The 26,325-nt window shown below is 39.4% G+C and overlaps 3 non-coding genes and 2 pseudogenes across 3 annotated transcripts; 3 read left to right on the top strand and 2 right to left on the bottom strand.

The window, feature by feature from the left end:
* Positions 1-3,132: 3,132 nt before the first annotated feature.
* On the top strand, positions 3,133-3,213 carry LOC126008020 (uncharacterized; annotated as a pseudogene).
* Positions 3,214-3,357: 144 nt separating this feature from the next.
* Positions 3,358-3,470, top strand: LOC126008009 (uncharacterized; annotated as a pseudogene).
* Positions 3,471-14,037: 10,567 nt separating this feature from the next.
* On the bottom strand, positions 14,038-14,168 carry LOC126008039 (small nucleolar RNA SNORA40). Its single transcript, XR_007495464.1, has one exon. It is a non-coding gene; the product is annotated as a small nucleolar RNA SNORA40 (small nucleolar RNA).
* A 10,966-nt stretch (positions 14,169-25,134) lies between these two features.
* LOC126007382 (U6 spliceosomal RNA) lies at positions 25,135-25,237 on the top strand. Its single transcript, XR_007494958.1, has one exon. It is a non-coding gene; the product is annotated as a U6 spliceosomal RNA (small nuclear RNA).
* A 709-nt stretch (positions 25,238-25,946) lies between these two features.
* Positions 25,947-26,079, bottom strand: LOC126007769 (small nucleolar RNA SNORA51). Its single transcript, XR_007495254.1, has one exon. It is a non-coding gene; the product is annotated as a small nucleolar RNA SNORA51 (small nucleolar RNA).
* Positions 26,080-26,325: the final 246 nt, after the last annotated feature.

Raw genomic sequence — 26,325 nt, 5'->3', positions numbered from 1 at the left:
TAACCTCTGAGCAAAACCGGGTGTGGCCCAAAAACCAAAAAAAAAAAAAAAAAAAAAACCTTTAAGTTTCTGGGACTGGAGCAGTGGCATGGAGTGGTAAGGCATCTGCCTTGCCAATGGTAGCCTAGAATAAACCACGGTTTGATCTCCCAGCATCCCATATGGTCCCCCAAGCCAGGAGCGAATTCTGAGCGCATAGCCAGAAGTAACCCCTGAGTGTCACTGGATGTGGCCCAAAAAACAAACAAAAAATAAAATAGAAATAAAACTACATTTCTTTCCACTCTTCTTCATGCCTTCTTTGGGAAGGAGAATGACTAAATTTGAGGAAAATTAAATTTGAGAAAATTTGAGAAAATTGAGGCAGGTCCTTTCTATTCTGTATTTTACAAGGGAGAAACCCAAGATTCTTCTTAATATTTTTATGCTAACCTAAAGTGGGGTGTTATAAATCTGTAATCAATGGGCTCTTGAAAACTAATTTTAAAGCCAGACCAGTAATGAAGCCAGTTTTACCCTTTTGCTGATTAACAAACAAGGGACCAACCTGCTATGATATTACCCTCACAAAACATCACCACACTTCCATAGAAGTACCCAAACATTTTAAAGTTAAACAAAACTGTAGTCACTCAAATATGCATGTGTTCATCTCTTTTCCAGTTTTCTTGTTTCAGTATTGGGTCTCAAGTGGCCAGAACTTATCCCAGGAGCTCAGATCACAAAAGTAGGCCAAAAGCCAGGATGCCCCCCAATTGCCATCCTGCTGGGATTCCTGCACTCTCTCATCCAGACCGAAACATTTGAGATTTGCCAGTGACTGTGAGATGTGAGAGAACCTGTGATTACAGAACCAAAAGAGAACATGTCCCTTTTGCACAGACAGTGGCTCTCACTGGAGTCAATTATTTTTTCCCCTCATCAATATTAAAACAAGATGGTGTGAAAAGAAATAATATTAATTTTGTTTGACTAGGTGGGTGGGAGGCAGTCTGCTTGCATGCAAGTATAATCTCTCTGCCCATCAATTGTGGCTTCATTGGTAAAATGAAAGTCATTTTGGCTTAACTATCAGGTGACTTTTTTTTTTTAAATCTTATTCCCTGATTTTTTTTCCAGAACTCTGTGTGGAAAGAAGCTACAGTTCTCACAGATCAAACATCTCTGCACTGACAGACTCAATCTTAGAATATTTCAAGAACTGTAGTTTGCGAGACTAGATGTTTCTGCCTTGGCAATTATCTTTATCATTTACAACTTGGTTCTAAATGATAAATACTCTCAACTCTGTGGCTTTTGGCAACTTTATCCACAGGCAAATATGCTTTATAAAGATGATCACGTTTCTTCAGAGACAGCCCGGCAGGCGCCAGGGTTTAAGCTGAGGCATGCCTTTGGCAAACTTGCAGGCTCTCCAAGGGCAGACAGTTGAGGGTGCAGTTTTTATTCTAAGGTTGAGGCAAACATTGGATTTTAGGACAAGAGTCTTCCTTGAGGACCCCTTCGCTATTAGGGAGTAGGACAACATAAGCCATTTGAAGTTTCTATTCCGCTGGGTGGTTTAGTCTGACTTCAGAGCATTGGTGGGATTCTACCCTGAACCAGCACAGCAGATGGAGGCAGGCATGATGCATTAACTGCCCTCAGTTCAGTTCTGTTCAATGTATTCTGACAGCCTTCATAGCCAAGAAAGGGAACAGTTGATCTCGAATTTATGTGACTTATTCATAGCAAAATAAACCAGGCACAAAGAATAAGATTTTCTGATTTCATTCATATGATGTTTATACAAACCAGACACAGACAACGTATAAATGCCATCTTAGAATATTGGGTATATTCAGTCATTAGCTATTAAACTTGGGAACTCATAGACAGTTTCTGGGGGTATTATAAAGGTTCTATATCTTTATGTATTTAATACTTAGGTGTGTGTTTATCCACAACATTCATTAGGGTATACTTAAAATTGTGACCTTTATTAGATCCTAATTATTAATTTGTTAATGGGATTCTTTAGTTTAGGGTTATAATTTTCATATCTCTTCAGAATATATTATCATACTATGCCCAAAGCACCTGCCACCTGTCTTTTTGTATATCTCAATTATATTTTTAATTTTATTTTTATTTTCTGGGGTCACATCTGATAATGTTTAGCACTTACTCCTAGATCTGTGCTCCAGGGACCATAAGGGGTGACTGGAATAGAATCCTGTTTGACTGCATGCAGGGCAAGCACTCTACCTGCTGTACTATCTCTCCAGCTCTGTATGTCTCAATTTTATTTGTTTGTTGTTTGTTTTAGGGCCACACCCTGTGATGCCCAGGGTTTACTCCTGGCTCTGTGCTCAGAAATAGCTCCTGGCTTGGGGGACCATATGGGATGCCAGGGGATGGAACCGCATTCTGTCATGGGTCAGCCATGTGCAAGGCAAATGCCCTACTGCTGCGCCACAGCTCTGGCCTTATATCTCAATTTTAAAGGGAAATCAGTATGGATGTAGAGAAGATATCTCATTGTCTATAACTTGGCAGTATTCTCCCAGTCCTATGTGTTTGTCCCTTTGATTTCTTTAAATTTCATAAGATACATAAGATTTACTCTATTGGGAAAGATCTGTAACACTTGTAACACTTGTTTCTATGTTTATGTTCAAATTTTTGTTCATTTATATTTCATGACTTTATAGTCTCTTGTTTCTCTTCTAGAGAATCATCAGAGGTAAGTGGTACAAAAGACTCAGCAGGAGTAAGGGATGATGTGTGTAGCATGTTCCTGAATGTTTCTATGCAACTGAGCTAACAGTAGGTGGTTTCTGTGTCTTATACTCTAATAGAGCACATCCCCTTCTCAACCTGAGGTCTTTTCCTTCAGTGGATAGAAAATATATGAACAACACTTGTTCAATAGTTATCTGAACCAGAGGTGACAAGCTTTTATGTCAAATAGTCAACATTTAATTTTTACTTTTCATTAAGCTTTGTTTTATGAGAGCTAAGTTTAAATTTAATCTTAAATTTCTTCAAAAATTTAAGAAATGTTCTCAAAATTCTGTGACAAAATGTTGGCCAAGGCATTTCCAGTAAAAAGCAGTGATTTTAAAGACTAAACTTAAAATGCCATATATAGGCCTCCCAATTCTTACCACAGGCTGTGTTCTTTACACTGACTGTATAGAAAGAGGAGGTAAAGTGGGCCCAGAGAGATAGCACAGCGGTGTTTGCCTTGCAAGCAGCCGATCCAGGACCAAAGGTGTTTGGTTCGAATCCTGGTGTTTATTATGGTCCCCTGTGCCTGCCAGGAGCTATTTCTGAGCAGACAGCCAGGAGTAACCCCTGAGCACTGCCAGGTGTGACCCTAAAACAAACAAAGAAACAAACAGAAAGAGGAGGTACAGTAAATGCACCCCATATATACCTCAACCCAGGCCCTTTGCCTGTTCTGTATTGTGAATTGGGGGACAAAAAAATGTCACATATACAAATGGTTCACAAACCACCCCAGCACAGGTGCATCTCTACTCTGGATGATTTAGGACAATCACCTAAGCTGATAAAGCCAGCTGCTTCCATTTTGAAGTCATTTTGCTGTCATCATCCACATAGCCATGATGAACCTTTTTTTACCAGAAACATTTTTGACATTGGAAGCCAAATTACTCCCAGGAAGTTTCATTAAGAGCATCATGGAGTTTTAACATCATGGTGTCACATTCTTATCCTCAAGATTACCACTGACTGGGACAAATGTGAAACCATTATCAGCTTTGATTATACTGGTCTCAACTCACTGGGCACAGGGAAAGAACCAGTGTTTACAATCTTATAAATATATAGGAGAGACAGGCACAAGGAGGGGGTTAATTGGACTAGTGGATAGAGAGTGCAACCCAGAGCTTCAAGCAGCTGGATCCCACTGCCACTACCACCTCTAAAGATAACTTTCCATCCTTTGAACTATGTCATACTTTATTTGGTTCTAGTATATTGTTGCCATTCTAGCCAAAGATTGTGTGGGGTTGGAGCAATAGTACAGCGGGTTGCATGTTTGCCTTTCTGCATCCTTCTTGGGTTCAGTTCTCTGCACCCGATATGGTCCCCTGAGCCTTGCCCCAAGCACTGCAGGGTGTGGTCTAAAAGCAGCAACAACTAAAAAGAAATTAGCACAAATGCTCTGTGTCAGGGTTGTAGCTAATTTTCTTAAAGTTGGCGCTGACTTCCCTAATGATTTCCTCCTGTGTCTTCTGACTGTAGGGAGACTCAACTGGAATTCATATTGTTAACAGCAGCAATCAGTTGTTTCATAGCAGGCGTGTAAGCCAGGTGTGTATGCTTGTGGTTTTGCCTGTTCTTGGAGATGCCAGACCCAAAATTCACCCACATCAGCACTCAGGACAGTGTGGTGAGTCTGTTCTGGGACATCAGTGATGGTCATATAGTAAGTGTTAGTGTCAGACTTCTACAGGGATATGATGGTTATACCATGCTTATAGTCAGCTTTCAGCTTATCCAAGACTTGGTGTAGTGGAAAAGCCCTGCTTACACTCACACTCAACTTAGCTGAGACCAGGCTTCCTAGAAGAAGCTCTCTCTCAGCAGCCATCTCAAGTTTCCTGATGATGCTCTTATTGCTCTTGTTGGTGCTGCAACATTTGCAAATCAGGTGACCCGCAGTGGTGAACTTGAGTTCACCAGAGTCTCCACATCTGATGAAGATGATATTGATCTGAATTTTTTGATTTTCTATTTTGGCCGGCACTTAGCTGTGGTTTTTATGACACCTGTGTCCTGGCAGCAAACCCATTGTGATAAAGCTTAACCTTTTATTCTTGGTGAGCCATATTACCTCAGCTCTGCACTAAAGCAGTCATAGATAATACTGAAGAATGGAATGCATTTGTTCTAATAAAACTTTATTTGTAAAAATCAGGCTATGGGCCCATCTTTGATCTAATTTATGCAGTCATCCCAAGCAGCTGATAATAAAGTTTATTTATCTTATTGGCCTTGAGATTTTGGAGGTTCACACTCAGCAGCACTCAAGGGTTACTCCTAGCTCTGCACTCAGAAATCACTCCTGGCAGGCTTGGGGGACCATATGGGAAGCCAGGGTTTGAAGCACTGTCCATCTAGATCAGTTGCTTGCAAAGCAAGCACCCTACTGCTGTGCTATCTCTCCTGCCCCCTGGCCTTGTTTTCTTTTTTTTTTTTTTTGGTTTTTGGGTCACACCCGGCGGTGCTCAGGGGTTACTCCTGGCTGTCTGCTCAGAAATAGCTCCTGGCAGGCACGGGGGACCATATGGGACACCAGGATTTGAACCAACCACCTTTGGTCCTGGATCGGCTGCTTGCAAGGCAAACGCCGCTGTGCTATCTCTCCGGGCCCTGGCCTTGTTTTCTTGATTCAATAAGACTGAGGCTTGGTGAGCTGCATGAAATCCCCTGGCAAATTGTGGCAAAATTATTCTCAGCTGGAACTGAAATAAAGTAGTGTATTCTTTGACATTGTATTCATAAATAAATTCATAAAGTATTTTATTCCTTGACATTCCATTATTGTTTCTAAGACTAGTAGAGGGAGAGCCCTGGCTAACTGTTCTTCTCATGCAATGTGGAGTTCAGTAAGTGCTTTCATTTTGAGAAATTTTGTGTAGTCTTTAAATATCTTCCTGTGGTGTAGATTATAAACAAGCAATAGGAAGTGTGTCAATGAATAGCAATCCAGAAATCAGGGCCTAGATTCTGATCTTTTCCAAGGTACTTTGGTGACTGTAAGCCACTTAACTTTTTTCAACCTTCAGGTAGGACTGACTTCAAGATATTTAAATTTGATAAGATACCTAAAGAGACATCTTGGTTGTGCCTCTCACATGATCTGTATTACCATCCTCTCCTTATTGAGTACCATGTCTATCTGACTGTAGCCATCTAAATGATATGAAATCATTTAGCCCTGTGAATCAAGTCTCTCTTTAAAGGTTCAGCATGTAATTGATCATAAGTATTTCTCTTTATCTTACTATACTTAGCAAAAAGCTTTCAAATATCGTTCTTTTAGCTGGTAGAATTTACCACAATATTCTATTATACATATATAGTAATGAATTGTTTAACATGTTAGCACAGTAATTTTATGTGACTATGTGTGTGTATACACACATATACATATTTCATATATGTATACATATATACTATACACACACACACACACACTATATTGAATGAGGACATCACCCAAGGAGGAATTTGTCCAGTGTATCCCCATGGTTACAAGGTACCCGATTGTATGCTACAACTACATGGATCTTGAACTGCTGTCATTCCAAATAGACTCTAGTTCTATTTGCTGAGTGATTTATAGTTTCAGTGATTTTGCAAATGCTGAACCTTCACCTTGGAATACCCTTTCTCTAACTGTATTTCCACTTGGGCTCAAATATTGTTGGATTTGGAAAAGCTTTCTTATTTTCATAGTGATAGAGCATTTTGTAATGATTATATTAGGTTAGCTGTAAAAGAATATTCCATATTTTTCCTACCATAGACACACTTTCCCCAAAAAAGTGCACCTTATGGAGCGAATGCTGCCTGGAGCTGAAGCCTGAGTGCAGAGGAGATCATCTAAAAACTATGTTCGTCTTACGGTCAGGTGGTCTCATAGAGTAAAAATACGGTTTTTTCTTGAGACTAGAGAGCTAGTAAGTGCTTACTGGGCTCATGGCCAGCCCATGTTTAATCCCTGGCACCCATATGGTCCCCTGAACATCTCAAGAGTAATTCATGGGTAAAGACCCAGGATTAAGTCCTGAGCATTGCTAGGTGTGGCCCCAAAACAAAGAAAGAAGAAATATATTTTGTTTTGTCAATTTCCCATACTAAATGTCCCATAACAAGTGTATTCCTAGTCCCTTACATAGAGTAGAATTAAATAGATGTGTGTTTACGAGTGTTATATGGAAAAATAGCTATTATGCTTTAAAATATTAATAGTACAAATAAGAGTATTTACAGGACAGAGATGAGATACCATTTATTTTGTACTTCTTAAACAAAGATGTGCCTGGTATTAGTCCTTAATAAATTTTGGTGGATGAATGAAGAAGTGAATGGCTAATTGGACAAGGTGAAACAATGAGCCAATGAATGTCACTGCATGTAACATGGATGTCTCCATTATTAAGGGAAGCACACACCAGATGTGTCTATTGGCTTTCCTGGTGCAGTGCCTGATTTCCCCCCAAGAAATATAGCAGTCAGAATGCCAGTTGGAGAAATCAATCATAACCCCTGCATGGTTTACTGGCTATATTTCTGTTATATTTATGACATGTTGGTGACATTATATTTCTCTTTCCTTTTATTTATTTGGCTTTGCCTCCCTTGCAAAACTACAGAAATTCAGCCTCAGTTATCCTGCAGTCAAAAGAAATTTCAGTACCAAAGAAAGCTGCTAAGTTCCCCGCTGGCTAAGTATATTTGCAACTCAAAGATTGAGTCCAGCCAGTCGCCAACTACCTGTTTTTTTTTTTTTTTTTTTTTTGGTCTCAGTTTCATGATGGTAAACAATAGCTTCTGCCTTTCTTAAATTCTATTTTCAGGAAGGCTGCAAACTTTAATAGCAAAACCAGTTTCTCTTCCCCTGCTATTAGAAGCTTCTTGCAAAACCAGAACATCTCCATCTCATGTTTCACCTTACCTCACTAGCAGGGCTCTTTCTCACCTACATCGGGTAGTTATTTGATATGTAGATTCTAGGGTCCGGTACCATTGTATTGTCCCTTCTAAAGATCCTTTGCCCTTTGTTTCCCTGGAAATACTTTGCATACCAGAGTTGTGCTTAAAAGATCAGCTGAAAAAGTAAAGTTTGTCTCTCGCCTGTATCAAATATGATGCAGACGTGGGTCCCCATACAATGCATTTTGTGTGGTCTCAATTATTTCATATTCGTCTGCTCGTGTACCCGTTTTTTCCTCTCGTGAAAGGACTCCGTCCCACTAGGATTGCTGAGACTCAAGACGCCTGCAGCAAATGGATGCTTAAGGCTCTACTTCAATTCACTTTATATGGCACAAGAAATTGAGGAAACTTGTTGGTAATGCCAAGGACTCAGAGTACCTCTCACTCTACATGACTAATGAGATGACAAAAGGGGTCTAGTTAAAAGCTGGCCTAAGATGTGCATAGTAAAACATGTACTCATGAAGTCTTGGTTCACTTGATTTTGCAAATGTTTATTGGACCATAATTTCTAACCTGAAGTTTGTAAGGCCAGATGTATTTCAGAATACAGAGGTTTTAGAATAAGGTTTTAGAATAGCACATTACATAAGGTATGTAAACTTAGTCCAGGGCCACACCCAGCAGATATTTGGGGAAGTGTAGTGCCACAGATAGATAAAACCAGGGTCTGCATCAAGGGATGCACTTCAAACCCTGTGTGTACTTTTAAATGAAAACATAAACCTTGGGGTCAGAGCAGTGGCACAAGCAAAAGAGTCTTTGCCTTGCGTGCACTAACCTAGGACGGACCTTGGTTTGATCCCCTGGCGTCCCATATGGCCCCCAAGCCAGGAGTGATTTCTGAGCATATAGCCTGGAGTAACCCCTGAGCATCATCGGATGTGGCCTAAAAACCAAAACAAATTTTTTTTTCAGAAAACATAAACCTTGATCCCATATAGTGTTTTTAACTCATAGCAAAGTAGATCTAATATATAGAATAGAAAGTGTTTAACTTCAAAACAATTGTTCCTTGCAATCTTCAGTACGGTAAAAAAAAATTGGTGAAGGTGAGGGCAAGTGATAAAGAAATAAAAGGAAGAGGCTAACACTATTCCAGAGGCTGGTGTTTAAATTTGTACTGTACCTGCAAATGCTCTAAAATGGTTGTTTCTTCCTGTTATTTAACTCTGAACATTCCCTTATCTGTTCTGGATGACTTTTTTTAAACAGCCAACAGAACAAAACAAGAAGAAGCTAAAAGGAAAGCTGCATGTGTAAGAGGTATAGAGCAATGTTCTCAGTCAATTTTAAGGCTTGTTGCTTCTCCAGTGGTATCTAGAGTTTTATCAGGTGAAATCCTCATTAAAAGCTATGATGAAAGGCATACAATATTCCTCTTTGATTATTCTGGTTCAAAATCTTGAAATGGCTCATACATAGTCTTTAACTCTCTGGACTGTTGAGAAATAGTTGAGTCTTTTTTAATTTTATTATTTATTTATTTATTTATTTATTTATTTATTTATTTATTTATTTATTTATTTATTTGGGGGCCACAGCCAGTTGACGCTCAGGGGTTACTCCTGGCTATGTGCTCAAAAATTGCCCCTGGCTTGGGGGACCACTTGGGACACCGATGGTCTGTCCTAGGTCAGCCACTTGCAAGGCAAACACCCTGCCCCCTTTTGAAGCTTTATCAGAACCTACTAGGGGGTCCTGTTAAGGGTTTCAGCATAGAGTCCAAGATCCATAAAAATCTGTGTGGGAATATGGAGCAATCAGAAAGTGGCAGATGGGAACCCCAGGAGTCCCTCACTCCAATTCCCTGCTGGCCTGCTTTTCTGTCCTTGGTTGCCCACTACATTGAAATCCTGCCCTGGCCTATTTGCACCATTATCAACTCAGGCACTTTCTGCTTTTAGTCTCTGTTTAGATCAGTAATGGCTCCTTAACAGAGATCTTCTGGGTTGCCTTGGAGATTACCTTGGATCTTTGACTGAAACATTTGACCCCTGGCATCAGCACTATAGAAAAATCAGGATCTCTTCTGAGGTCTCTCTTAAATCTAGATGTCTGATTGTCCTTCTTTGTGTTCACATGGACACATTTGTGTTAACTGTGACAGTGTAAAGACCTTTCCTCAGAGTGCTTACACAGGAGACTAAATATTTAAGCAGAGAATGTTTGCATTTACCTCTCTCTCTCTCTCTTTAGGTTTTAATTCTTCTACATCAACTATGGAGTTACTAAGATTGTTTTTAGAAAAAAGGAAAGGATTATGTGCATTCAGAGTGCTAGGCAGTGGGATAAACTGTGGCAACTGCCCTTCCCACCATGTTCCTAGTGTCCAGAAAAACTGTTTTTTTGTTTTTTGGTTTTTTTTGCTCAAAACTTAGCCTATGTGTAGAAAGGAAAATAATTTATGCACTGTACACAATTAGAGAAAGGACTTCTTTGCTCTTATAGAAAGGAAATTTGGGGTAGAAAACAGAAAAGTTGACTTTCATAGGCTGAGATCTTTTGGTTTTGTTTGTTAGGGGGCTATACCAATGGAATTCTTGGCTTATTTTTGGCAGAGTTTGGGGGGAGCATTTTGGGTGTCTGGGATTGAATGTAGCTTTGCAAAAGGCAAGCATCCTACTTACTGTACTATCTCTCTGGTCCTAGAGATGAGAGATCTTAATAGAACTAAAGACAGTTATCTATGTATGAAAGTGGCAGGAGAAAACATTAAAAGGACAGAAGAATACTTTTATAAAAGGTGCAGTTATTATCCCTCTCTTAATCAAGTCTAAACACCACAACTCTTAGGCTCTATGGAAGACATGAAATCAGCATTTACTGAACTTATGCAAATTCCTCAATGTCATCACGAGAAAGGGACTATAAATATCTTCTACTTGATGCATCAGGCAAGGTCATGTGACTGCTGAATAGGGGGCAAGCAGGCAGCAAAGCTCTCTGCTCAGCCCTATGTTATATGTGGTGGGAGGGATGTTCTGAGCCTGCAGACAAAAGGGTCCAGGGTGGTGGAGCTGGAAGAGAAGATGGTTTTGGTCCTTCAACACCTTGAGCTGAGAAGACAGTCTCAGTGTTCTTAGTCTGTGTAAACTGCTCTCACTTAAAAAAAAAACAAACATGCAAAGTGAGCAGATGATTTTTTTTTCTCTCAGTTTTGTCATCAAACAGACTGAGCTGCCTATTTTCAAGAAAGCAAAACAACAAAAACTAGCTGCAGTGAGGGTGAGTGTGAAGGCTGGAGCCTGCCACCTAGTCTATTTTCTTTTTCTTCCAACATCTTAACAAGGTCAGGAATGCAAATAGTTGAACAAGAAAAACAGGTTCCAAGTTCAAGTAAGTGGAGGTAAGGCAGTTCCAGTGAAGGGAGTAGAACAGAATTGATAGCTCAGGAAGGAGAGAGGGCAGGATCTTTAATCCCTTTTGAATAAATGTAATACATGCTCTGTTTTTACCATGACAAGCAAAGTGCTGTGATATTGGAGTTTCAGCAGTCCTTTTTAGATAAAATTGTCACTTGAAAGACTAGGAATCGACATGCCTTCTGCCCAGGCACTCAGAAGAAATTCTATGGCAGTAGAGACACAAAAGATTGACCAGAATAACTGAGCAAAGGAAGACACAGAGCGACCAGAGAGGAGGAGAAGGCTTGGTTTTGATGGAGGGAGTGGTGAAAGATGACTGGAAGGCAATCAATTAGTGTCCTGATTCTGCTAAAGGCAGAGCACCAGAAAACAAGGCATTTGCTTCTCTCCTTTCGAGGCTTTATTTTTGCCTTTGACAAATGCAGTCTCTTTCCGCATTGTTCATCATAGTTTTGCTAATTTAGGACTGAAATTCTCTTCTGAGTAGGAGTTGATGTGAAACTGATAGGCACTTATATGTTGCCTATATTCTGTCAAGAAGTCAGTGTCACTCTGTGACAGAGAGTAAAGCAGTTATGAGCAAATATTTTGGTGATTTGAGAGAGTTGAAAGCATATAAACTTGATACTCGTGGCCTTGGGCTGGAATACAGCTCAATTAGTTATTATTTGGCTTCTTCAGCCACTTTTTAAATCTCTCTCTCAGAGGCTTCACTTGTTAAATAGCCATAAATTCACCTTGAACAATTGTGATAAAGATGAAATGAGATGAATAGAAGTGCCAGGCTGTACAATTAATAGTGCTAATGTTAACTGTGGGCAGGTCTCTGATGGAAGTACTATTTATATAGATTGGAAGCTCTTAGAGCTAAGAGAGGGGGGAAGTAATGGCATGGATCTTCTATATATCATTTATATTTGATGTGAGATGCATTGTACATCTTGCCTCTAGCTGATTTACCTTGCTAATTACCTGTCACTCTAGCTAATATAGGAATTAACTCATCTTTCTTAGCAATCTCAAAGGACTTGTTTGCTAAGAATGGTGACCCAGAAGCTTTCAAAATAGTTTTGGAATAAATACGTTCAGGGAATTCATCCACACTGAGAGTAATTTCCCCTGCCCCCCCCACCCCCAAATTGATTTTCTGTAAAGAAGAAATCCTTTGGAAGCTTTTGACCTTAGCTGTTTCTTGCTTTTTAATCTTTCTCTCATTTTCATAATAATATACAATTTTAGCAGTACCAAAATTGGCTGCCTTAGGGTTTAGAGAAAAAGCACAGAGGATTTAACACTTGCTTTACTCTCAGGAGACACTGGTTTGATCCCCTTGATCCAGTCCCACTCCATACGGTCATGGCCAGGAGTTATCTCAGAGAACAGAGTTAGGGATAAACCATGAGCACTGTTGGGTATTTAAAAGGAGTAGCCCATGATCTGAAGCTTGCCACAAAGATTGGTGAGTGCAGTTAGAGAAATAACTGCACCAACAACTATCATGATAATAGAAATAGAATGCCTGTCTTAAATACCAGACGGGGCTGGGGAATGAGGGAGATGGGGGCATTGGTGGTGGGAAGGTTGCACTAGTGAAGGGGGTATACTATTTAATGACTGAAACCCAACTACAAACATATTTATAATCATGGTGCTTAAATAAATATATTAATAAAAATTTTTAATGAAAGATTACCCCGGGCCCTAAAATTTCTCACAAAATGCAATATGATCTCTTTTCCTTTGAGGTTGGGTAGTAAATATACTGCATCCTTCCTATGGATACTAGAGTGACTTCATTTTCTCAGATTTCATTTGATCTCTTCTTTAACACCCAGGGGAGAAAGAAAACCAGGACAGTGTTTCTATTGATCAGGCAGCCTTTTAACTTCATCCCTTTTGCTTTCTGGTGGTGTGACCTCTGATCTTGGCTAAGTGACCCCTCAATCTGCCTTAGGTCATCATTGTACCAACCAAACTAATACAGTACTAGACTTTAGATATTGAAGTACATTTTGCTGCTCTTCCTTTAATAGGAAGAAATGATAATCACAAAATTTTCTTTAATTTGAATAATCAGTAAGCAGATTCTATCACCAGAGTGATAGAATAGCCATTAGGGCATTTTCTTTATATGTAGCCAACCTGGTTTTAATCCTCCATAATTCATATAGTCTACCAAGCTTTACCAGGAGAAATCCCTGAGTAGAGAGCCAGGAGTAAACCATAAATATCACTGAGTGTGTCCCCAAAATCCGCCCCCAAATTATTAGCAAGCAGTCAATTCTGGAAAATTGCCCTCATCATTCATTTCTTCCTTTCTAACCTTTAATCTATGGGTGGAAACTGTATACTAGATTTGAGACACCATGTAAATCACCACAGTAATTAGTAATCATCATGGTAAATATCACTGTATTGTGATATTTATCCAAATAATTTGGTTTCAAGTTTGTATTAACCATTTTTTGGGGGTCACACGCGTAGTGCTCAGGGATCACTCCTGGCATGCTTGAGAGGACCATATGGGATGCTGGGGATTGAGCCTGGGTTGGTTATGTGCAAGGCAAATGCCCTACACACTGTTCCAGTCTCTAGCTATCTATTATTATTATTATTATTATTATTATTATTATTATTTTTGGTTTTTGGGCCACACCTGGCAGTGCTCAGGGGTTACTCCTGGCTGTCTGCTCAGAAATAGCTCCTGGCAGGCACGAGGGACCATATGGGACACCGGGATTAGAACCAACCACCCTTGGTCCTGGATTGGCTGCTTGCAAGGCAAATGCTGCTGTGCTATCTCTCCAGGCCCTAGCTATCTATTATTATTACAAAATATTTCAGACAGTATGATTTACAAAGTAGTTCATAGTAGGGTTTCACGCATAAAACATTTTATTTTATTATTATTGTTTTTGTTTTGTTTTGCCATGTTCCTTCTCATCTGTATCAGGACTCATACTGAACAATGAGTTCTGGGTTGCAAAAGAGGATTTAGTTTTTGCACATGTCTCAAAGTCTCTGTCCATGAGTCAAGACAAAAACACACACACAAGTGCTAGGCATAAAACATTTTAGCACTACACCCTCCACTAGAGTGTTCCTGTCAACCATTGTCTGAGGGTTTTCCATGCTCACCATGATGAATATGTAAATTAGACAAAATCACAAGGGAGTACTCATTATATCACCTTAGAAAGCAAAAACAAATGCTGTGTGGTTAGGAGTGGGAAGTTACCTCCATCAAATGTGATGACAAACGTTAAGCTGCAATGAGCCAAGGGGATTTGGGCAGCTCAGCTACCAGATGTAATTATGCTTTGCTTAGTCTCATGGAAAAGCTTCTGTGAAATGTAGAGTTTGGTGATTTTGTCATGGTATGAATGTCACAGACTATGATTACATAGAGGTAGGCAATAGAACATGGTACTCACTTAAGTTTATATAGGGACTGCCAGTAATTATGTGTTCTGTCATTAACCCCAATGTCATGATGTGAGAGACCTAACTACACTGGTCATCCTTTCTCAAGCATCTTTCTTGGGAGTCTTTTGTAGAGAATGGTCAGTTCTTTCATTGCTTTAGTTACTAGTTTAGTGAGTCTTGATATTGTGTAATGTTATAAACGTGTTTATTCTATATTATTGCAAATACAATTGTTTCTCAGTTCCCTGGACTAAGTGGTCAGCCCAGGGGCCCTATGGCTAGCTGTCCTGCCCAGAGCCCCCAACATATCAGCTGAAGAGAAACAGAAGAACTGGCATGTGGAGTCTTCTGGGTGCAGCCCTGCCTCTGTAGTTTGTGGATGCATAGGGAGGAATTCCCTCTCTCCCCCCAGGGCCCGATTAACCAGGCGTGGCCCTGAAGATCCGTCTGGCATGGGGGGGATCTCAGTCCCCTGGACTAAGTGGTCAGCCCAGGGGGGCTATGGCTAGCTGTCAACAAATACAATTGTTAAACAGCACACCTATCTTATGCTATTGTAGGAATAATGTTTAGAAAGCACAGCACTCATTTATTTGTTCACTATCTGCAGTTTTTCTGCTTAGTAAGTGTTCAATAAATATTATTATTTTTTGTTGTTTTGTTTGTTTGTTTTTGTTTTTGTTTTTCGGGCCACACCCATTTGATGCTCAGGGGTTATTCCTGGCTAAGCGCTCAGAAATTGCCCCTGGCTTGGGGGGACCATCTGGGACGCTGGGGGATCAAACCGCGGTCCTTCCTTGGCTAGCGCTTGTAAGGCAGATACCTTACCTCTAGCGCCACCTCGCTGGCCCCTCAATAAATATTATTGATGGGGTGACTGGAAAGAGAGTGTGGTGGGTAGTGTACTTGCCTTGCACACAGCTGGCCTGCACTCCATATGTTTCTCTGAGCATCACTCATTACTCATCCTAATTATTTAAGAGTAATTCCTGAGTACAGACCATTTCTGGTGTGGTCCTCCACACCCTTCCCCCAACAAATAGTTTGTTTGTTATTTAAATTGTTTAATTTTAGCCATTCTGTGTACTTATATGAATAAAAAGAGTGGAAATTTTATTACACTGAAGAATCTGGTTTAGGGATTTTGCTTTAGTTTGACACTCCAGGAAGTGCTGTGGCTGCTGGTCTAGACATTACACTTGAAGTAGCAAGATGTTTAGTCTACTAGTATTCTTAGTTTCATTTAGCTAAAATGAAATTTTGTAATAGAGTCAAACTTCTTTCTAAATTGTGTGTGGTCAATCAATACTAATCTAGGTAGTAAAAAGTTTTGTAATGGTCTGAATTGAATCTGTTCTTAACATTTGCAGGATGCAAAGCAAACTTTAAATTTGTTGAGGACTTACATGTTACATGTCAAATTATTCAAATCCAGCTAAATAATTTAAACAAAACTTGCATTGTTCCTAATAGTCACTTGTAAAGAAGCTTAATACAATGAATAATGAGGAAAGTGCAAACCCAAATCACAGTAAGATACTATCTCACACCCATTCAGATGGTACAGTAAAAACCAAAATGCTGAAAATATTACATGTTGGTTAGGGTATGAAAAACTGGAACTCTTGTACATTGTTGCTAGAAAAATGAAAGAGTGCAACTTCTATGGAAAACCATTTGTTGTGCAAGAGAATTTAAAATAGGGCTGAATGGTAGAGTACATGTTTGTGTAAACCCCTGGGTTCCATTACTGGCATTCCCCCAAATATATCAATTAAATTGAGAAGAATTAAAAACAGAATTATTATGTCAGCAATTTAACTTTTAGGTATACACCTAAAAGCACTGGAAACAGAAATTTAATGAGTTATTTTACAATCATGCTCATAGCAACTTCATTTCAATAGCCAGATGGTAGCAGCAATCCACGTACTCAACTTTCCATGGATAAATGAATAAACAAAATGCAGGCTATACATACAATGTACATGTAATCATATTAATACTATGTTTTGGGGCGTCTCCCAGACAGTGATAAAGATGCAGTGATGGCAACCACCAGGGCCATCCAATTTGGGAAATTTGCAATCCCTGGCATCAAACCCAGGGTCTCTAGCAGATCTATTTCTGAACTATTCCCCCATTTCCCATGTATGCCCTGAAACATCTAGAACATAGAGGAAATAAAATAAGATATTTGATTTCTCTAAATGTGAGGGTGCATTTTTGTGGAAGAATGAATGAGTATGTCTGTCTAGGGCTACAGGTTTTGCTGCACAGCACTGAGTTCTTTTTTTTGTTTGTTTGTTTGTTTTGTTTTTTTCAGGCCACACCCATTTGATGCTTAGGGGTTACTCCTGGCTAAGCGCTCAGAAATTGCCCCTGGCTTGGGGGGACCATATGGGACGCCAGGGGGATCGAACCATGGTCCTTCCTTGGCTAGCGCTTGCAAGGCAGACACCTTACCTCTAGCACCACCTCGCCGGCCCCACAGCACTGAGTTCTAAATGAGAAGTGAAAGAAGTAATTCTTGCTGTGACAGGGACTATGATGTCTCTACACTCCTCATTTTTAATGCTTGAGGGATGGTGCTGACCTCTATCCTCTGGCTGAGAATGATATTGCTAGACTGAATTGATTTTTTGGATGCTGCCAAGATGCCAGGTGTTGAGATGGCACTTAGGACAATGAATTATATGAAAATTAACATTGGAAGGACCAAGGGTATAACTCAAAATGATGGGGTACAATTGGAAGCCCCAAGTTTGATCCTTGGCATCAATCACTGGTATTGGAGTGAGGTGCTAAAGGTGCCTGAAGTAAGACTTCTGGTTATTCAAGAGGGCCAAGAAAAGGGTGTGGGGATGGCTAAGGAATGGAAAAGCAGTTCAGTCAATCTTTGACAAGGAGAGCTTAGTTGGTGACTATAATCTGAAGCCCATGAAAGAACCTCCAGATTAGCATGTAAGCATGTATGTAAGCATGTGAAGAATAACTGTGTGACTAGGGGATATGAAGAACATAGCCTTGGTCCTTCACTTATCCATCCAAGAAAATTACATGCATTGGCTGAGCACCATGTCTGTGGTAGTGGTGGTGATCCTGTGTGTGTGTGTGTGTGTGCGTATGCGTGTGCACGCGTGTGTGTTTGTGTGTGTCATGGTATACAGCAGTTTCCTCTAATATACACTCAATAATGCCTTAAACTGGCCATCTCTCCTTATGGGAGGATGATTAGGGGCCAAACTTTTCAGCCCCATAGATTGTAACTATCTGTAATGTCATGTCCAGAGTAAGTGTCAACAGGCCAGGATAGGGTTTCAAAGCCATTTCAAGAGAGCCTCACTCTACCAGAGCAACCAAACAATGGGGACCTCCACCAAGAGCCATCCATGGTTTTCAGAAATAACACTTTTACTAGTAATCTGGAAAGATCACACAGAGGGTTTTGGTCTGAAGAGAGAGGCCTCTGCCATGATGTCCCGTATGGGTGTAATTTCATTCTACTGCCAGTGAGAAATCCTTGTGAGTTTCATCTTCACAGAGAAAGAAATGAGGGCTTGGAGTCTATAACCTGCCCAGTGTCATACAGCTAATCAGTGGCCAGCCCAAGATTGGAATCGGATCTGTTTGATACGTACACATTTAATGAAGAATTGTCCCCATCATCAAGAAAGTGTATTCTCTCTTTGGTGAATCAGGCATACACAAAAAATGATAAAGATTAGAGATTTAGTCTAGTTGCTTACAAAAATATGAGTCAGTTCATTAAGGCTAGGTACTTGGTAAACCACCCTGCCTCACCAAACAATAAGGTAGAAAGAACTGAGGGCAGAGAAACCATAGCCTAAGGCCAAATCTAGCTTTTTCTCCTTTGGTTGCAGATCATCCACTACTGCTTTCTTGTTATAGTGACAGAGGAAATTGCAACTGAGACTTGTATGACTTAAATCTCAAAACATTTCCTCTGTGGTACTTTATAGAAAAAGCTTACCATCTGTTATAGAACACAGAAACAAATAGCAGAAACTATATTATAGAACAAGTCTATTCCAACCTTTAGTTGAGTCTTTACAGGAAGAATAAAATACCCTAGCTTTTATAAAAGGTATCTTATTTCCGATATGTGTTATCAACATTTTATATATATAATTTAAGACAGGTAAAATATATATAGGTTCTGGGTTACTTTAGTCATTTCTTGCCACTTCAAACGATGAGCATTATTGAAAAGTTAAATACAGAAGACAATACAGAAATCAACATACCTCATTCAGATTTATCAGCTAAGTGCATAATGAAGTAAGATATTCATCCTAATATCTAGAGGTCATAGCTATTTATTATACACATGGGCAAATATTTCATATGTGCATTGCTTTCTTTTCATTATTAGTATTCTTAATTTCCTGAAGGCTTTACTTTTCTCCTAATGGTGACTGGTTTACAAATTTTATGTAATGATTGGCTTGAGTTGAAAAACAGGAAATAAGGCAGAAATGTGACACAGAGGAAGTGACTCTGGGAGCCTGGAGTTCTAATCTTGGCTCTGCAGCTCCCTGGCTAAACCAGACACTTAATCTCTTTCTGCCCTCATTTCCTGTAACCTGAGTTTGAAGAAAGGAACACAGCATATGTGAGGGGGTGTAGAGCCTCTAAATATTATTCCTACCTACGTTCCCAAGTCTGTTTTACCTTTGAAAACTGATTGTACCTCTCCCAGTCTTTGGAAATCTTAACAACAGGAGATTCTGAGTTATTAAAATCAGCATCTGTTTAGAGACATGTCTAAAAGCGTACCAGTTACAAAACAAGGTATTCTGAGAGGTTGGTTGGGGTGAAATTAAAGGGAGGTCATGGAGTGTTAATAACTAAATTCCCTACCTTAAATGACTCTATTGTTCTGGGTAAACCGGATTAGGGAAAATAAATGGAAAGGGCATCATTATTCGTGATCAACAAACTTTAACTATGCTTAACTCAAATGATCAAGCTTTGATTAGACTCCAGATCTCTCTTTTTAAAATTTTTATTTTTTTTATGGAAGCATAATATACATTCAGGAATTCTCAAAATGGTTAAGTAAGCAGTTGAGTTTTCACAAAGTGAACATTCTATTAAGTCCCACTCTGAACAAAGAGAAATACTCCTTGCTCCAACACCCTCTGTCCATTATTATTACTCCACAAGAGAAATGACTAACCTGACCTTAAATTCTATAGGAGTGCCCAGATCTCTTAAACTGATTCTTTAAATCAGACTCTTTAAATCCTTTAGAGATGCTCATCAATCTGACACCCATTGCCTGCAGCTGTCTGCTTTATTAAAAGCCTGAAAACCTAGTTACCTGGAGTCTGTTGGTACCTCACTTGAGTCCCCACTCAGTGCTGTGGTTGCTGTTTCTGAATGGTGTCAATTTTTTCCTTTTAAACTGAATAGTTAATTTTTTTCACCTTTTTTTTTTTTGGTGTGTGTGTTTTGGGGCTATACCTGGCAGTGCTCAGTGATCACTCCTGATTCTGTGTTCAGGGAATACTCCTGGTGGGCTCCAGCAACTGCATAGGGTGCTAGGAATTGAACTTGGTCAGCAACATGCAAGCAAGAGCCTTATCCTTTGTTTTGTCTTTCTAACCCCTATGTTGTTTTTTTTTAACCCCCCCAAAAGAGCTTCTAGTATTTCTTTTTTCTCTCTATCTCTCAGACACAGGAAAACTAGCTTCTTTTGGCTGGTCCCAGTTGAGTCCAGGAATTGTTTTAGTTCTCTCCTCCTTGTCTTTCTCCTCCTCCTTCAAATTTTATTGAGGTCAGAGAAATAATACAGTGGGTAGGGTGCTTGCCTTAAATGCAGTCCACCTAGGTTCTATTCCTGACATCCTATTTATTTCCCTGTGCACTGCTAGGTATGATTCTTGAATTCAGAACAAAGAGTAACCCCTGGGCATCACCAGGTGTGGCTCAAAGGCTAAAATATAATATTATTATAACACTGTAATTTAACAAGTAGTCTATAATACAGTTGTTTCAGGCATTAAGGCATTCACACCACTGTTATCTTCCCTCCACTAGTGTCCCCAGTTTCCATCATATCCCTTAGATTGCCCCCCTTGCAAATACAAATTTATTTCCTATTGTTTGTTACAATACAAAGGCAAAATAAAATGATCAAAACTTACAGCAATAAGGATCAATTTGTAATAATTACTACATCTCTCAATGGTGTTACTACAGTCAGTGTCAGAGGATTTTCTGGGTTATAGTTGGTGCCAGCTGAGCCTTCTGTGTTACTGTTCTGGCTCACTGAGCTTGGTGTTCTTCTATGCAACTTTCTCGCTGGATTTGATGTGATCTTATTGGCCTGACACTACTATGTAATTAGGAGGTATCTTGTGGTCACTTGCATCTGTGTGGCACAGGATCTATAGATCTGAAACTAATTTTGTGGCTTGGCAGTTTGATAAGGTTAAGTAATTGAGCTGGGTTGTGTTTGTCAGAAGTTGTTGGGAATGGCAGTAGGCCACTGTGGCTTTGGCCAGAAAGGGAAATCTGCTCCCACCCATTCTGAGAAGGTCCCTAAGTTTTCAGCCCTGACCGGATTACCTGGGAAGAGTTGGTGACCATCATTATTTTGCTTTTAGTAGGAAGCTTCTTTCTGAGGTAGGTGGAGAACTTAGTCTTTCTCTTGAGAGGGGACTATTTAGAATTACCATTTTAGTGGTTTCAATTCTAATGTATTGTTTACTTTATTGATTGAGTTTATGACTTGTTGACAAATGTGTATAAAATTCCTTAGGCTGTGGATTTGTCAATCAATCTTTGCATTTCTGCCAAATTTTGCTGAAGAGAATTTAATGTGCGTCTCAGATGCATACACATTCAAGGCTATCATATCTTTTATAAATTTTTTTCTTTATGATATGAATCTTTTCTACTAATTTGGGTTTATTTGTTTTAGTTTTAATGTTTATATTGTTCAGCATTTCCTTTATGTATCCTACTCCATCAAGTATTAACTAGTTAACTTTATAAATCTAATTAATAGACTAAATTAATTAAACTAATTTTAATGATATAAATGGTAGAATATTGAGAATACTTCTGAGTTTTCTGCAGTGACAAGGGTGGATCTTCCAGATGATCAGGAAATTCCTGATTGGAAGATAAATGCTATCTATTTCAGAATCTATTTCAGAGGTGAGAATGAGGAACCTGAGATTCAGGGATGGGATTAGCCAAGTTATGAAGGGTGGCAGCAAAATGACACCAATCAGCAGCATCCTGTTTGGCAGTGTGACAGACATTGCCACATGGCAAGGAATCAGTTGCACAAGTACAGTCATAGTGCCCAGGCTACATTTTTTTCTTGTGGCTAGAATATATATACATATTTATTTAAATCTTATTTATTTTATTTAAACACTATAATAATATAAATACTTGTAATCACAAGTATTTATATTCACAAGTATTGTTAATGTTACAGGTTTTTTTCCCTGACAGGTAAAGTTGTTCTAAGTATGTGTTCCTGACCACCTGGCTATGTATACCCCCTTTTCTGAAATTTCTTTTCTAATTTGCTCTCTTTCTTCAGCTCAGTCCTTCTTTCTTGGTCCAATTTTCATCTTCTTTGAAACTTCACCCCCTACCCCCGTTAATACTGTTGTGCAATGATAGGAGATTACACTTGGTCAGACTATTTAGTCATGTTCTCTGAATTGTGCTCTCCCCATCCCTTTGGTTGTGGTGCAAGTATTTAGCTGTGGTATAGTTGGAAATCTCTAGTGGTGGGCTGGAAGCGCAGATGGCAAAGCTGCCAGTGACACCAGAATAGCACTTGGTACATGTGATGGCACCAGGGCTCAGGTGCTTCTTAGACCAGTGCCTAATCCCTGATTCCTACCTCTTATGATTTCTTCTGTGAAGATTATTATGGGTTCTTTTGAACTATAGTTTCTATGGCAGTTTCCTATCATAGGAACCTATCTTCTCTATCCAGTCTCTCAGAAATTTGACAACTCATTGAAAAGTGTAACATCTGAGCCAGAGAGATAGTGCAGCAGTAGGGAACTTAACTTGCATACAGTCTACTGGGTTCAATCTCTGGCACCATATATGGCTCCCCAAGCCTGTTATTAGTGGTTTCTCAGAGTGCGCTCTGAGCATGGAGCCAGGAGTAACCCTAAGCACCACTGGGTATGGTCCAAAAACAAACAGATGACCCTCATATATGTTACATCTAAAATAATTTATGCTATATAGAGATCATTTTGAAATATATGGTTAAAGAGGGGGCAAATCCAGAACCCAGAATTTATTCATCTAGACTTTGGCAGTCTATCTAGGGCTGGTATTTCTACATAGGTAACTACTAAGAAGCAGCAAGCATTTAGGATGAGTAACAAGTCTGGGAAGTACTAATGGGTAGAAAATGTTGAGCAGAAGAGTAAGCTTTCTTTGAGGGAATGAAAGGAATGGAGCTAAGCCATAGGTCAGAGAGATTTCCACAGTTACCACCAGCAGAGGAAACAAGTGGTGGAAAGTGGCTTAGGGATAATCCTCTCTGTGGAGCCAAAGGAGGGCAAAATATGTTCCCTCAGCAGTGCTGACTAGGATGACAGGTGCTAAAGTCTAAGTAAGAGGGATGACTGTGGAAACATTTGCTATGAAACACTCCTTAACCTGAGTCATTTCTAACCAGAGCATGTCCCCAGCATAGCTGATGCTGCCAGTGCAGCCCCACCCCAAGAGGTATTTCTGAAGCTGATTCTAAGGGACTCCTCTAGTACCACTTTCTTTTCCTGGAAGTGTAGCTCAACCACCATAGCACAGAACACTAGCGCCCAGAGTCCAACACCCTTAGGAAAAGAAGTTTCATAAAATGTATGAATACCTTGATATGATCCTCCTTGTTACAGAGCTAGTATTGAGAAATTTAAATGGGATTCAAAGGGCTCATAAAAATCACAAAAGGTCAGATACATCCCTTTATATTATCCTTATAATTGATGCCAAGTGAGCGAATCTACTGCTTTTAGAAGATGTAGTACTTGAAGAAGCTGTTCTATTACTAAATTTCTTAAAAATCATTTTATTCCTCTTCCGAATTTTAGCTTGCGCTCCTGTCAGTCATCAACACATATTCACTCTGTCCTACTTCTCAATGTCCCTGTACCTTAGGCTATTGATAAACTCCAATTCCTTTTTTTTCTTCCTTTAGATTGGGATGTGTTTTTCATCTTTCTAGTTTAGAAAGTCATTTCATTATGCTCTTAAAAACCCATTGAAGATTGCATCTATAAGGGATCCTTTAAAACACGTGATATTTGTAAGATGTGTCATCTTAATTAAAACACCTTATCTTGAGGCTAAAGGGATAGCACAGTGGGTAGGGTACTTACCTTGCACAAGGCAGACCTGGGTTTAATCTCCACATTCACTGGGTCACCCAAGCCCCTTTAGCAATGATCCCTGAGCACTGCTGGGTATGGCCCAAACCCAAACATAAAATAAATATATTTTCTATGCGTATATACATTTATGTATAGCATATAGTTAATCACAACTATTAAACAGCTGGTTTATTTCACTCTAAATTCTAAAATAACTAAAATTTTTAACTAAACATTTTTGTTAAATAATTTATCATATTTCAATGCAAAAATCCATATGACAAGATATACAGTGAAACACGAAGTCTCTTCTATTGTTATTTTATTTGTTTTAAATATAAACACTGAGAGCATTAGGTATTGTTATCAGTTTATTTAGTTTTGGATTTTTGGGGCATACTTGGTGGTGCTCAGTGCTTACTACTGTAGCTGCACTCAGTGACTACTACTAGTTATGGTCAGGGGACCATATATGTTGTCAGGGATTGAATCTTGATTGGCTTTATACAAGTTAAGTGCTTTATCTGCTGTACTATCACCCAAATCTCTTTCTATATATTTATTGAGGTGTATATAGGCACAGCAATTTATGTATTATTTATTTAAAACACAATTTGTTTGTGCTTCTTATTTGAACTCTTTTCCCACTTAACATACTTTGAAGTTAAGCCAACTCAGATAGGTTGATTTTTTTGCATGTTATATAGTATCAATAGGCAATATATGTACCAAATTTCCTAATGCCCCCTGGCCAAAAAGAATTGGGGTTAGGGAGATATATGGAAGTGGGGACAGGTGTAAAATTGGCTTGATTTCAATTCCACATGGAGACTCCCAAGAATGGCTGGTGTAGCCTAGAAGGTTATAAAACATAGGCAGGGCTGGCTCTGGTAATTCCAGGCATCCAGAATTTGAATATCATTGTATACTCAGGCCCTGTAATTTGATCTTCAGCCACGGGACTTAGATTCACTGGGAGTGCTCCTTAATGTTCTTGAATATCTCTTCAAAAGTTCAAAAGACATAAAACAACAACAATAATTGGGAAATTTACTGTAGAATCTGTGAGTCTTGGATAAGGAGACATGCTTTCCAAATCTCTACTAGGGCTATCCAGGAAGATTTGACAAATTAATATAAATGTGAGCTCAATTAGGTGTCAACCTAATAAAACACTAAGGTTTAAAAGCTAATATAAGAAACAGTTGGTGTGTTCGTTTCAGCAGCAAATATACTAAAATTGGAACAATACAGAGAAGATTAGCATGGCCCCTGCCCAAGGATGACACGCAAATTCGTGAAGCGTTAAAAAAAAAAAAAAAAAAAAAAGAAAGAAACAATTGGAATTCTGGTATCCAATCAAGTGATAATTATTTCAGTATACTTTTGTTGTCCTAGATTTTTTTTTTGAAGGGCTGGGGACTTGGACTGTACCCAAAGTGCTCACTCAGAAATTTCTGCACTCAGAAATCACTACTGGTGGTGATGAGGGGGGCATCTGGGTGCTGGGGATTGAGCCCAGTCAGTCATGTGCATGGGAAACACCTTATTCACTAGTCTGTCCTGCTCACTCTTGTTGATCTAGGTTTAGTCTTTTAGCTTTTTGGGGGGAGGGGGGTCACACCCGGCAGTGCTCAGGCGTTACTCCTGGATCTGTGCTCAGAAATCGTTCCTGGTAGGCTCGGGGGACCATATGGGATGCCACAGATGGAACCTGCATCCATTCTGGGACAGCTGCATGCAAGGCAAATGCTCTATCACTGTGCTACCACTCTGGCCCTCTTTTAACTTTTGATAGGGAAAACTCTACCTCTTAGCATTAAGAGCCATAAAATGATCTTTGCATTAACTGTTGTACATTCATGTACTCCTCAGGAGTCATGAGCAAATGGAATCTTAAAGATGGCTAAGAAATCCCAAGAATGTATACGTTATAGAGTGTATAAAGGGTTTCCCTAAGGACCCATTTATTGCTCTTAATGCAATGCAGCACTTATTATTGCCTGATTTTTATTTTTATTTATTTTTTTGTCCCCCAATTTACAATACAGACCAGGCAAAGGGCCTGGGTTGAGGTGTATATAGGGTGCGTTTACTGTACTTCCTCTTTCTATACAGTCAGTGTAAAGAACACAGCCTGTGGTAAGAATTGGGAGGCCTTATCCTTTCTTTTCTTTTATTTTGATTTATATATGTATACACACACACACACACACACACACACACACACACACAAAATCCTTTACCAGTGCAATGTGACCAATATCCCAAGTGTCCTTCCTCCCCACCCCACACAGGTCTGTACTCTAGACAGGCTTTCTACTTCCCTCATTCAGTCACATTTTGTTATGATAGTTCTCAGTGTAATTATTTCTGTGACTGCACTAAACAATCCCTGTGGTGAG

Source organism: Suncus etruscus, chromosome 4, assembly GCF_024139225.1.
Source record: "Suncus etruscus isolate mSunEtr1 chromosome 4, mSunEtr1.pri.cur, whole genome shotgun sequence".
Taxonomy (NCBI): Eukaryota; Metazoa; Chordata; class Mammalia; order Eulipotyphla; family Soricidae; genus Suncus; species Suncus etruscus.
Note: the sequence above shows the minus strand (reverse complement) of the source record. Positions and strands in the feature narration are given on the sequence as shown.